Below are 13,376 nucleotides of genomic sequence, written 5' to 3'. Positions count from 1 at the left end.
GTTTTGGACTCTAACCTGAATACACTGTATGCAAATTCAAGCCTTTTGCAGCCATGGGAAACTATACGGGTGGCTGCCCCAACCCTTCGCTGTGTGTCCGACTATTTCTTTCACACCCTCTTTAATAATAGTTTGTAACCAACAATGATGGCATAAAACAAGAAATGAGTCATTAAAAAAAATCGAAAAAGGCAGCCCCAAAGCAGGATGCTTCTCCCACTATTCATTTTGTACCAACAATTGCTTTTGAGATTAAGGCTACAAAATTCTACCTTGTTATCAAGCAACCATAAGACATTTTCAGACATTATTTTTGGAGACTGAAACTTGGGGAAATTCTTGCACTTCTTTTAATGTTGCCATTGACCTATTGGTAGATAATCTAATGAGATTTCCTTTTGCCTGACAATCAGTTTATGAGATTATTTTATTTCCTCCACTTCTTAATCATGACATTTACAGTCTATGCATCCATCATTGATATCCAGGTTTTACAATTCTGGGATTTTGTGGAACCCACCCTGGATTGGATGTTTCCCATTCACTCATACAATCCCATGAGGGTGGTTTGTAGAACATTAGAACAAACTGGAGGAGAACAGGCCATTCAGCCCAGGAAAGCTCGCCAGTCCTACCTACTTCATTCTTCTAAAATAACATCAAGTCGAGTTTTGAAAGTCCCTAACGTTGCATTGTCTACCACACTACTTGGTAGCTTATTTCATGTGTAAAGAAAAACCTCCAAATGTTTGTGTTTTTCTAAACCAGAGGATTCAACTATAATTGTGGTCAGGAAAGAACTGCTAAAATCATTCACTAAAATCCTTTCATCTAACCAGAGCTGAAACCAAATCAAGACGAAAGAATAAGAGTCAAAAGCACAATGCTGAAAACGAGGACTTGTTCACTGATTAAATACCCGTGTTGGACAAAGGAGCTGGTGGTGTCGTACTGCAGTTTATCACTTAGCATCAGAAAGGGGATTCCCAGCAACTTACAATACTTTGTATGCTTGTAGCTGCTTTCCCAATGGCGATTTGAAGTAGTTAATATTTAAACTGAAACAATGTAAAATTTTCTCAAATGAAGAAATAAAATCCAACTCAAACATTCAGAAATGAAAAAAAATTTAAAATTATTTAAAGCACCAAAAAGACTTAAAGTATAAATCCGAACAAAATATTCAATCTCTTTTCACTGTTCTGTTATTTTACTGAGTAATAATTTCCATTTGATTGCGCTAATGCGATCTTTACTATAAATTTTTTGAGACTTTTGAATTTTAGTACTTTCATTATCTCTAACCTGCTCTGCATGTGTATCGCGCCAACATTCTTGAACCTCTTTACGATGTTCTACTTTGTCATCTACTCTTTGTCTTTTATTTCCGGCCCTGGGCGTGGTTAAATCTCTTGGCACAAAGTCTCGTCTCACAGGACTTGAACGTATCTCTCTGAAAAAGTCATGTCTCGTCCCAGGATTTTTTTATATAATAGAGAGATTTGCACAAATGTTGGTCATACCATGTAGAAATGACGACACTTGTTATACATTGTCCACCCATTTTAGAGCACCATAATGTTCGGGAAGATTGGAGTTACAATTGTTTGTGATTCCAATGGTGTGCTTTACTTCTTCATAACTGGTACACATTATTAATACCCGGGGGAAAAATTGTCTTTCGTGTGACCTTTAGAGGTCACAGAGCAGGGTTGGAGTCTGTAGTTGCCATTGTTCAATATGAGGACACAAGTTCTGCCAATGAAAGGCACAAAAGCGATTCTGAGGTGGAAACCCTAGAATAAAACCCTCAGAGACCTCAGTAAAACCTTAGGATTACCTAAATCAATTGTCTGGAATATCATTAAGAAGAAAGAACACACTGGTGAGTTCAGTAATTGCAAAAGGACTGGTAGGCCAAGAGAGACCTCCACTGACAATGATAGAAGTATCCTCATTCTGCTAAGGAAAAAGCCAATGCTAGTCCAGTGGATCAGAAACAGTCTTCAGGAGGCAGATGTGTGTGTGTGTGTGTCACAATGTACGTAGAAGACTTCATTACCTGAAATTCAGAGGCCACATTGCAAGATGCAAGCTACTAGTTAGCTAACAAGAACAGGATGGCCAGATTGCAGTTTATGAAAAAGGACTTGCAGAATTCTTGTGGACAGATGAGAAAAAGATGAATGTGCATCAGAGTGATGGCAAGAGCCAAGTGTGAAAACAAAAAGGAACTGCCCAAGATCCGAAGCAGACCACCTCATCTGTTAAACATGGTGATGGGGGTGTTATGTCTTGGGCATGTATGGCTGCCACGGGCTCTGGCACACTTCTTTTCATTGATGATGGAACTGCTGATTGCAGTGGCACAGTGAATTCTGGTGTGTATAGAAACATCTTATCGCTCAAGTTCCAGTAAATGTTTCCATATTCATTGGATGGCACTTCGTCCTAGAACAAGATAATAACCCAAGCATACTACTGATGCAACACAGGAGTTTTTCAGAGCTAAAAAATGGAAAAGTCTTAAAAGGCCAAGCCAGTCACCCGATTTACATTCAATTGAGCAGGCCTTCAATAAGCTGAAGAGAAAACCTCTGAAACAAGAAGGAGCTGAAGATGGCTGCATTAGAGGCATGTCAGAGCCTCACCAGAGAAGATCCTCAGCACCTGGTAACGTCCATGAATCGCAGAGTTCAAGCAGCAAGGGATATGTGACAAAGTCCTAAATATGGTGGCTTTAATAGACCTGCCACTGCTGTGTCCCAAACATTATGGAGCCCTGAAATGGGGGGATCCATGTAGACAAAGTGTCATTTCTACATGCTGTGACTGAAATGTATGCAATACCCTGAAATGAAAGTCTACAACATGCACTTTAATCATTTCTAAATTGTATGAATTGTAATTTTAAACCATGGAGCTGAGGGGGAAATCAAGGAAAAAGGCGTCTTTGCCCCAAACATTATGTGTTTACCAGTTTTTAATAGACTCAATTGCTCTATTTCCATGAGCAGTCAAATCTTACCTAAAGTATAGTTCCACATCGCTACTGGGGTGTACACATCTACCATCTCTCTGATTCACCAGGTCCCAGCACCTTCTAATGGACCCTCTGAGTCCTACCCCATCTTTAAAGGGTCAAGCTTGTATGCTAACTGCTATGTGCTGTTTGCCCTCACTATATTGGGTGTCTCTCTCATTTTGATACCCTCAAAATGGCCCTTTCCTGGGCAACATCTGTAGAGGCCCTACATGCCATCCACTGCTGACCTACAACGGCATCTTGAGGTGGTCTGTGTTTGCTAAAGCAGGTTTATCTTTCTCTCTTCCCATCCACTTAGAGGCTCATTGTATTGTCTTTCTAGCTGTACAACTCCTAATAATTTTTAGACAAGTGTACCTCAGCACTAGGCATTTTTCTTTGAATTTCATTTTTCACTGAAGTGAATCAGAATTGCTCAAAGTGCCTCACCATTATTATAAGAAATGAGGATTTGAAAAAATAAAGAAAATGAAGAACGCTGTCTTCAATGGATGATTGGAACTCAATTACACTGTGCTATTAGGGTCTTTCAAATTTCTGAAATACACATAGGTTTTAAATTCATGAAGTAAATCAGCCATGTCAATGTATTTTCTGATTAGACAGACACTTCAATATAATAAAATAAAGGAAGAAGTCAGAGCAGAGGTAATGTTCTTTTTTTTCCTTTAAATAACCATTAGCATCTGAAATGTTTTAACATTTACTCACCCTGAAAATTGTGCCTTCTTTTTACAGTCAATATTATATTTAAAAAAATTGTGAGCTAAAATCTTGGCAAATAAGAATGTTCCTGTGCAATGACTTCCATTTCAGATGAAATAACAAATATCCAAACATTCACGTAACAGCTATTTACAATATTGGTGTTCATAAGGTCATATCCAGATGCATCAGACACTGAAGTAGGTGGGGTACAGCAGCAGAAGACCACACTGAGTGTCACACTTGTCCACTCTGAACAAGAAGAGGCTACGGTGGGCACCAAAACTGAATGACTGAAGAGTGGAAAAATGTCATGTGGTCTGACAAATCTGCATTTCTGGTACAACATGTGAATGGTAGGCTCCATAGATCCATGCTGCTTTGTGCGAATGGTACAGACTGGTGGTGGTACTGTAATACTATGACAAATGGCACACATTAGACCTCTTATTATCAACTGAGGTGTTATGAAGAGGTGGTGGAGTGGTGGCTCTGAGGCTAAGGATCTGCGCTGGTATCCTGAAGGTTGCCGGTTCGAATCCCCGTCAGTGCCAAAAGAGATCCTACTCTGCTGGGCCCTTAACCTGTAATTGCTCCAGGGGGCGCTGTACAATGGCTGACCCTGCACTCTGACCCCAAGGGGTATGCGAAAAAAACTAACAAACACTGTTGTAAGTCACTCTGGATAAGAGCATCTGCTAAATGATGTAAATGTAAATGAATAGTTACAATATAGTAATGCAACACGTTATTAAGCACACATTATCTTAAGTTGGTTTCATGAACATGACAGTGACTTCAGCTTACTACAGTAACTTACAAAGTCCAGATCTGAATCATCAGAGCACCCTTGGGATGAGGTTGAATAGCAGGTTGCGACATGAATGTGCAAATATTGGAAATGTGGACCAAAAATCCTATGGAATATTTCTTGCACATAATGAATGCATGCCTTGAAGAACTGAGGCTGTTCTCGAGGCAAAATGGATTATACCTGCTACTATATATCCAATTATCTTACCAGTTGCATGTATATATATATATTGTGGGAATTGCTTGGGAATACAGCCGCTCTTCAGAAACTCCCTCTTAAACAGTGTTTTAATGGGAAAATAAACACTCTCTTCCTCCTCCTCTGTGCGGGATCAGCTGCAGGCTTGCGTGCGAGGCTTTAAACATTTAAAAGACTGAGCCGTCCTAATGTCCTCTCTCCCTCAGACCCCCTCTGCTCTGATTGCTGGTCCCGACAGCTGTATCCGTTTAAAGAGAGCGACTTTGTGTTCTTTTGACCAGGAGTTGGGTTGACTGCGAGACCGGACAACTTCTGAAAGGGACTTGTGTTTGTAACTGCCAATACAGTGGAAAACCTTTTCTGCTAACCTGTGCAACTTTGTTACCCAAGATTGACAATATATACTGTATATATATATATATATATATATATATATATATATATATATATATATATATATATATATATATATATATATATATGCAGTGTTGTACATGAACTAGTTCAAAAGAGCGCATTCATTGAACAAGCTAATTTTTCTAAGAACGGTGAACTTAACGTATTGAATTTGCAAGTGAAGAACATGAACATGAGCTAGTTCAGTTTTATGTGACATTCTGGATCTGGTTTAGGTTCAGATTAAACGTTTTGCCTTTCCCTGTAATGTAGGGGTGGAGCCGAATATGAATACGATATTTGGATAAGCACAAATAGTGGATTTTTATGAAAATGTATTTTTCGTACGAATTTTTTGCCATTTATTTGTCATTGAAAAAAATAATGTGAAATCAAATAAGCACCGTCTATGTCTGCCTGCTTGTGCTTAAGCTGCACCCTCACTGACACGAGCACGCGGTGAAGCTCCGCTTTCGCTTTTAGGAAAACGTTGTACTTCCCGAGGCCACTTAAAATTTTTCCTCATTTGACATGAAATATGTGACGCGAATTTTGACCGGCAGCATAATAGGTTAGTTCACCTACACGCTGGTTCCACAGTCACCATTGTGTCACACGGTTGGAAATAGAACAGTAATTTATATGTATACTTACATCTATTTAATTTCTTTTTGATCGGGAGGATATTAGTATATATGGTTATACGTGTTTGTTGCTGGCTATAACTCAATAAAGTGTGTTTAAATAAAAAAGTCTTCATAATTATTGTATTTTATTCAAGAACACTATAATAGCCTAATATAATGCATGCAAAATTGAAAAAAGTAAACTAATTTATTCTCACTCCTTAAAAAATACAAAATGAACTGAACATGAACTAGTTCAAAATTGAAATGGTGAACTATGAAGGTGAATTTATTCATTTTAATCTGTGTGAACTGAACTTTGAGCTAGGTATTGTGAGGTGTGAACTTGCACAATACTATATATATATATATATATATATATATATATATATATATATATATATATATATATATATATATATATATATACAGGTGCTGGTCATAAAATTAGAATATCATAACAAAGTTGATTTATTTCAGTAATTCCATTCAAAAAGTGAAACTTGTATATTAGATTCATTCATTACACACAGACTGATGTATTTCAAATGTTTATTTCTTTTAATGTTGATGACCCCAACAAAATGATGTATTTCAAATGTTTAATGTTGATGACCCCAACAAAATGGGGTCCCTGTGGCATGGGCTGGTGTGTGCGTTGGCCATTTACGAGAACCACTGCATTCTTAACATGCTTTAGAGAGTCATCATTCCACTGCTCTCTCTTGAAGGGAGCCGGCGTCATTTTAAATTGAACCTGCATTTCAAAGAGAGGATCCAGTCTGATGTATTCGTAACCGACAGGGGGTTAGAAAGGGCACATCAACGCTCCCCCCGTCCACCTCCGTCCCGCCTTATTCCAGGACAGGTTGTACGCCAAGCGGCCCGTGGACTTCGGGACAGGCTCTGGTTTATGTAGAAGAGGCTTAATATATGTGACGTACTCTCTAGGGAATCCACTAGAGGACCGTTCTGCTCTCCCAGATTCCGAGACTGGCATCGGTCTTTTTACGAGCCGTATAAGCTCATCCATGGAGTGGAAATCTCCCCAGTCCGGATGGGTGAAGTCGTCAGGGAGATGCTGCAAAAAGAAATAGCAGGCAACCTGCTGCACGATTTGATAGGTGGTGAATTCACATAGCCGCAACCACAACGCCACCTGTGTCCAGAGAGCCATAGCCTACTCCAGGATCGGCCCCTCTGGGTTATATTTCCAGTTGTTTATTTTTCTCACCTGCAAGACTGGGGTTAGCCCACTCCTAACTGGGACCTTGGTCCCGGTGTTTGGCTCAGCTCTCTCTTCTGAGAGAACATAATAAGCCCTTTTCACATCAACCCCAGAGACCAGCCAATGTCCGTGAGTTCCCTCTACATTCTCCCTTTGGGAAGTACTAAGCCCAGAACTGTACTTTTGGAGCGGAGTATGCCCCGGGTCTTTCCTAACCGTCGAACGCACTCCCCGACCAGAAACTCAGCCCCGGTACTTTCCTACCTGGCTGGTTTTTAGGCCCTGTCCCTGTTTCTTCTAGGACAGAATCCTACCGACTCCGCCACTGTCACAATAAGAGACTCCAGACATCACAAGAAGGTTTGGGGCAGCCACCCGTATATTGTAGTTCAGGTTGCAAAAGTTATGAAAATAGCACAGGGTAGATTACACTACTGAGTCCAAGACAGAACTCATCACGAGAGGAATGGAGAGTTGACCAGAAGTGATGTCGCCCTTGGGGCGGGGACTAGAAGTGATGTCGCCCTTGGGGCGAGGACCGGAAGTGATGTCGTCCTTGGGCCTGGGGCCGTAAGTGATGTTGTCCTCGGGGCCAAGACTGAAAGTATTTTCCTCTGGGTTTCGGCACCTGGTGGGATTGCCCGGGAATGGTCTGTAGGGAACTGAGAAAGAGAGTCAGTGCACCCATCCACCCCCTGGTCGAACAAGTTGTTATGATTAAATAAGCCCTTCAGCTGCCTCCCACTCAAAACATGTGTGACAATATATATATTGTGACCAGCGCCCCAAACCTCCAAACCCAAGACACAACCACACAGACACCAGTCTCAGGTTCGAATGCAAGTTTCATAGACAACAATACCTTACAAAGGCTTCTTACTTGTTGTATAAATACAAGTATTCTCTTCTCTCTTCTCTTTCCGTCTCCATTTATTCCTTCACTTACTCCCAGGCGAGCTTTGTCCTTCTTCCACCCAACTCCATCTTGCCTGGGTAAGGCAGAGTGGCTGCTTTTATCTCGGACCTGGGAATACTTCCAATACCAGGGTATTAATATCCATCCATCCATCCATTTTCCAACCCGCTGAATCCGAACACAGGGTCACAGGGGTCTGCTGGAGCCAATCCCAGCCAACACAGGGCACAAGGCAGGAACCAATCCCGGGCAGGATGCCAACCCACCGCAGGGTATTAATATAGATATATTTTATTATTTATTATTATTTATTTATTATTTATATATATATATATATATATATATATATATAATTTTTATTTATTTATATTTAATATATACACTGCCTGGCCAAAAAAAAGTCGCCACCTGGATTTAACTAAGCAAATAGGTACGAGCCTCCTGTTGGATAATTACTGCATGGGCGATTATCTTTCAGCTGGCATCAAGTTATTTAACCCCAACTGGTGCAATGAGTTGCTTCTCATTTCTTAAACAACCATGTCGAAAGACACATCTCGTGGTTATGGAAAAGATGTTAGTCTGTTTGAGAAGGGTCAAATCATTGGCATGCATCAAGCAGAGAAAACATCTAAGGAGATTGCAGAAGCTACTAAAATTGGGTTAAGAACTGTCCAACGCATTATTACAAACTGGAAGGATAGTGGGGACCCATCATCTTTGAGGAAGAAATGTGGACGGAAAAAATCCTGAATGATCGTGATCGGCGATCAATTAAACGTTTGGTGAAATCAAATCAAAGAAAAACAACAGTAGAACTCAGGTCTATGTTTAATAGTGAAAGTAAGAGCATTTCCACTACCTGAATACAGTGAACCCTCGCTATATCGCGCTTCGCCTTTCGCGGCTTCACTCTATCGCGGATTTTATATGTAAGCATATTTAAATATATATCGCGGATTTTTTGCTGGTTCGCGGATTTCTGAGGACAATGGGTCTTTTAATTTCTGGTACATGCTTCCTCAGTTGGTTTGCCCAGTTGATGTCATACAAGGGACGCTATTGGCAGATGGCTGAGAAGCTACCCAACTTACTTTTCTTTCTCTCTCTCTTGCGCTGACTATCTGTGATCCTGACGTAGGGGCTGTGACCAGGGGGGCTGTTCGCACACCTAGACGATACGGATGCTCGTCTAAAAATGCTGAAAGATTATCTTCACGTTGCTACCTTCTGTGTGCAACTTTTAAGTATGCTGCACGGTGCTTCGCATACTTAAAAGCTCAAAGGGCACGTATTGATTTTTGACTTTGTTTCTCTCTCTCTCTCTCTCTCTCTCTCTCTCTCTCTCTCTCTCTCTCTCTCTCTCTCTCTCTCTCTCTCTCTGCTCCTGACGGAGGGGGTGTGAGCTGCCGCCTTCAACAGCTTTGTACCGCGGTGCTTCGCATACAAACAGCCCTATTGATTTGTTTGCTTTCCTCTCTCTTTCTGACAGACTCTGCTCCTGACGCGCACTCCTTTGAAGAGGAAGATATGTTTGCATTCTTTTAATTGTGAGACTGAACTGTCATCTCTGTCTTGTCATGGAGCACAGTTTAAACTTTTGAAAAAGAGACAAATGTTTGTTTGCAGTGTTTGAATAACGTTCCTGTCTCTCTACAACCTCCTGTGTTTCTGCTCAAATCTGTGACCCAAGCATGACAATATAAAAATAACCATATAAACATATGGTTTCTACTTTGCGGATTTTCTTATTTCACGGGTGGCTCTGGAACGCAACCCCCGCGATGGAGGAGGGATTACTGTATACTGAATGACCAGGTTATTCTATCAATGGATTTTTTCTTCCCTGATGGCACGGGCATATTCCAAGATGATAATGCCAGGATTCATCGGGCTCAAATTGTGAAAGAGTGGTTCAGGGAGCATGAGCCATCATTTTCACACATGGATTGGCCACCACAGAGTCCAGACCTTAACCCCATTGAGAATCTTTGGGATGTGCTGGAGAAGGCTTTGCGCAGTGGTCAGACTCTACCATCATCAATGCAAGATCTTGGTGAAAAATTAATGCAACACTGGATGGAACTAAATCTTGTGACATTGCAGAAGCTTATCGAAACAATGCCACAGCGAATGCGTGCCATAATCAAAGCTAAAGGCAGTCCAAGGAAATATTAGAGTGTGTGACCTTTTTTTTTTGGTGGCGACTTTTTTTTTGGCCAGGCAATGTATAAACAGACATAAATCCCCTTCGGATTAATAAAGTATCTATCTATCTATCTATCTATCTATCTATCTATCTATCTATCTATCTATCTATCTATCTATCTATCTATCTATCTATCTATCTATCTATCTATCTATCTATCTATCTATCTATCTATCTATCTATCTATCTATCTATCTATCTATCTATCTATCTATCTATCTATTAGCCCTAGGAAGCACTTCCGGGTCAGATTGAATTGAAGCACCACAAAGTAGGTATAACAAATTCTTCTTGCAGCAGTCCCTGGCAGTACCCACAGAACCCAGCATGGTTGCTCTACAGGACTACAGCTCCCAGCAAGCCCTGAACATGTCAATATGGGTACTGCAACCAAAGAATGCTGCCATCTAGCAAGAGATTATATGGGGAGCCAATGGTAGAAATAAGTCATCTCCCCCTGTGCCTCCATTACACTGGCTTCCTAGCCTGGGTAAGTGTCTTTGATCCATCCCTGCCAGGACGCCAGTGTACCCACTATCCCAGATGGCACCTGCAAATCTTCTGGCTGAGGCAAGAAATATCTTGCTATTCTTCTTGGCCATTCAGTATGGAAGTTTCCCAGCCAGGTAATGGATCATGTACCATCCTGTTAAAATGTTAGCCCCTGCCTGCTGTCCATCACAATATATACTGTGGAAGTGAAGGTCTGTGATACGGTTTGCATATTTGTAGCTGGAAATTCACAAAGGGATAAAATAAATCACATACAATATCTTAAAATTGTTTTGCTATTTCTAAGCTTTTGACTCCTATCTGGAAACATCATCAGAGAAAAATGATTAGACTTACAGGAATCCAAGTCAATATATAGCAAATAAGAAGGGGGGGGAGATGGATGCAGTGGGACGATATAAATTGATGAGGTGGGTTTTGGAGGGTGTTGGTAATGAAGTCTTATTTATTATGTACATGTTCTTCTTTTCAAGCCTGCATATGCTGGGTTCATGTCCAAATGCCTGTTAATGGCGTTTTCATTGGATAGCCATGCTTCAGCCAGTTCTCAGGCACTATTAGTATTAGCCTTGAGTTTTACTTGCACTGAGTGCCATTTAAATGTGTGTGTCCGGTTGAACTTGTATGTGTGCAAATCAGAGACAGTGGTTCTTTTTTTCTGACTGCATCGCAATGTTCCTGTATGCATGTGGCGAGTGTTTTCATGTTGGTCCCACGTATACTGCTGGGCATGAATCACACGGTATGGTGTAAACCGCGTTCCATGTCTCTGCTGCCAATTTCTTGCTTTTAGCATTAATTTGTAGGCTTGTGTGCTGTTTTGATACCTTATCTGGACATAATACGTGCTGTACCTTCTGATACTCTGTTATGGTAAGGAAGTGTGTACCAGGTGGGATGGGGGATCAGTTTGGAGTTGATTGGTTGTTGGGTTCTCTTGCTTCTTCTATGTAAGCATCGTCTGATGAATGTCTTTGGGTAGCCACTTGATGTGAGCAGTTGGAAAATATACAGCCTTTCATTCTTTTTAGTCTGCTTTGTATTAAAATGGGTGTGAACTCTTCTGAATAGTGTCTTAACACAGCTCCATTTATGTGGTGATGGTTGATTGCTAGCAAAGTGTAATATTTTCTCTGCACAACATTCCTTACCTGTAATCAGGGTGGCGTCGTTACCTATTTCAGTGGTGCGGTTGTTGTTTTTTTTCACCAGACAATGACCTGGAGAACCTCTACTGATCCTGCTGTCATCTCCTTGGCAGCCCATTCCATTCCCTTAAAAAGTTTAGCTCCCAAAAATGAACAGTTTCTAGATGGCGGATCTTCCAGTCTTTGGACCTTCCGGCAGGAAGAGGTGGGTCCAGGCGGATGAACACCAGAAGTGACGTCTGAGGTTATATAGCCATCAATCATCAAGTCTGCAGAGGGAGGAAGAGAAAAGGCATTAGGACACAGTGCCAACCCTTGGAGTGGTGGGGAATTACAATCACCAGGGCCCCTACGCTGTCCTCTATGCACACGCATGACTATATATATTCCATTTTCCCTTGGGGATATAAGTATCACCCATCCATCCATCCATCCATCTCTCTATTTATCTTATCTTCTCCATCTCTGCTTGGTATTCCCATTTTTCCACTGGCTCATGTTTCTCCCAAGTTCATTTATTTATGCTGCACTAAACAATAACTTTCACCTTGCAACTGATCATGTAATTATTTCGGGATGAATGTGCCTCTTGTTTTGAATAATATATCAGCTCTTCCACTTATTTTAGATTTCATTGTTCACAGAAACAAGACTTTTTGTATTGTTTTATTAAAATGTTTAAACATGTACAGTATATAATTATAGTTTTATGCATGTGTCAAGGGGACTGTGGAGTGTTGGGGTGGGTGGTTAGGGTAAATGCAGGACCCTTTGCAGCCATCCACTCAGGCAGCTTTGAGACAACTCTATCTGCCCCTCACTCTCCTGTCACTATTGCAAGTATTGAGTCTGCAGGAAGTTTCAGCAGCAGATCAGAAACAATCTGACAGATGGTCCAGTTTGATGTCTCAGTCCTGTCCTGTTGTGGTCACTCACGGAAGACCAGATATTGGATGGTTATCTGTCCTGCCTGGAGTATGGACACAGCACAGCAGCTTAAGTCACACTTTCTGGCAAGTCAGTATGCTGATTGGCTTCTTCTCCCTTTCTAATGGTGACATTTAAGGCGTTTATGAAAGGCACGGAACACTGTGTTTCATAACCTAAGCTTTTAATTCAGCCATTTTTAAAGGTAACTTAATCAGACTTTGTTTTACAGTGAACTATGTTTGGTAACAGTGAGCTTAATGAGTTTTCACGTGTTTGACAAGGTGCAATGCCTCATTACTCAAAGTGCATTGCTGGTCAGAAGAATATAAAATAAATCTGACATATTTTTGAGCAAATAGAAAACGCTGTAAGTTTAAATTTCTCATTCCAGAAAACATTGCATTATTCCCCTACAGTATATGTATTTCTTACTACCATACCTAAATGAGTCTTCTCTGAAAACTTTGCCAGTATATAAGTTAAAGTATGACCTTGTGACTGTTCTCTTAGCTTAAGAGAGTCAGGCTATTTTCTCAGTGCCTTCCTATTAATTAGGTGTTGTATCTAGAGAACAGTCTTTCACTGGATGATTTTTGTTACATTCATCCATTTTCCGACCCGTTATTTCTGGGCAGGGTCATGGGGAA

Source organism: Erpetoichthys calabaricus, chromosome 4 (assembly GCF_900747795.2).
Source record: "Erpetoichthys calabaricus chromosome 4, fErpCal1.3, whole genome shotgun sequence".
NCBI classification, from domain to species: Eukaryota; Metazoa; Chordata; class Cladistia; order Polypteriformes; family Polypteridae; genus Erpetoichthys; species Erpetoichthys calabaricus.
Note: the sequence above shows the minus strand (reverse complement) of the source record.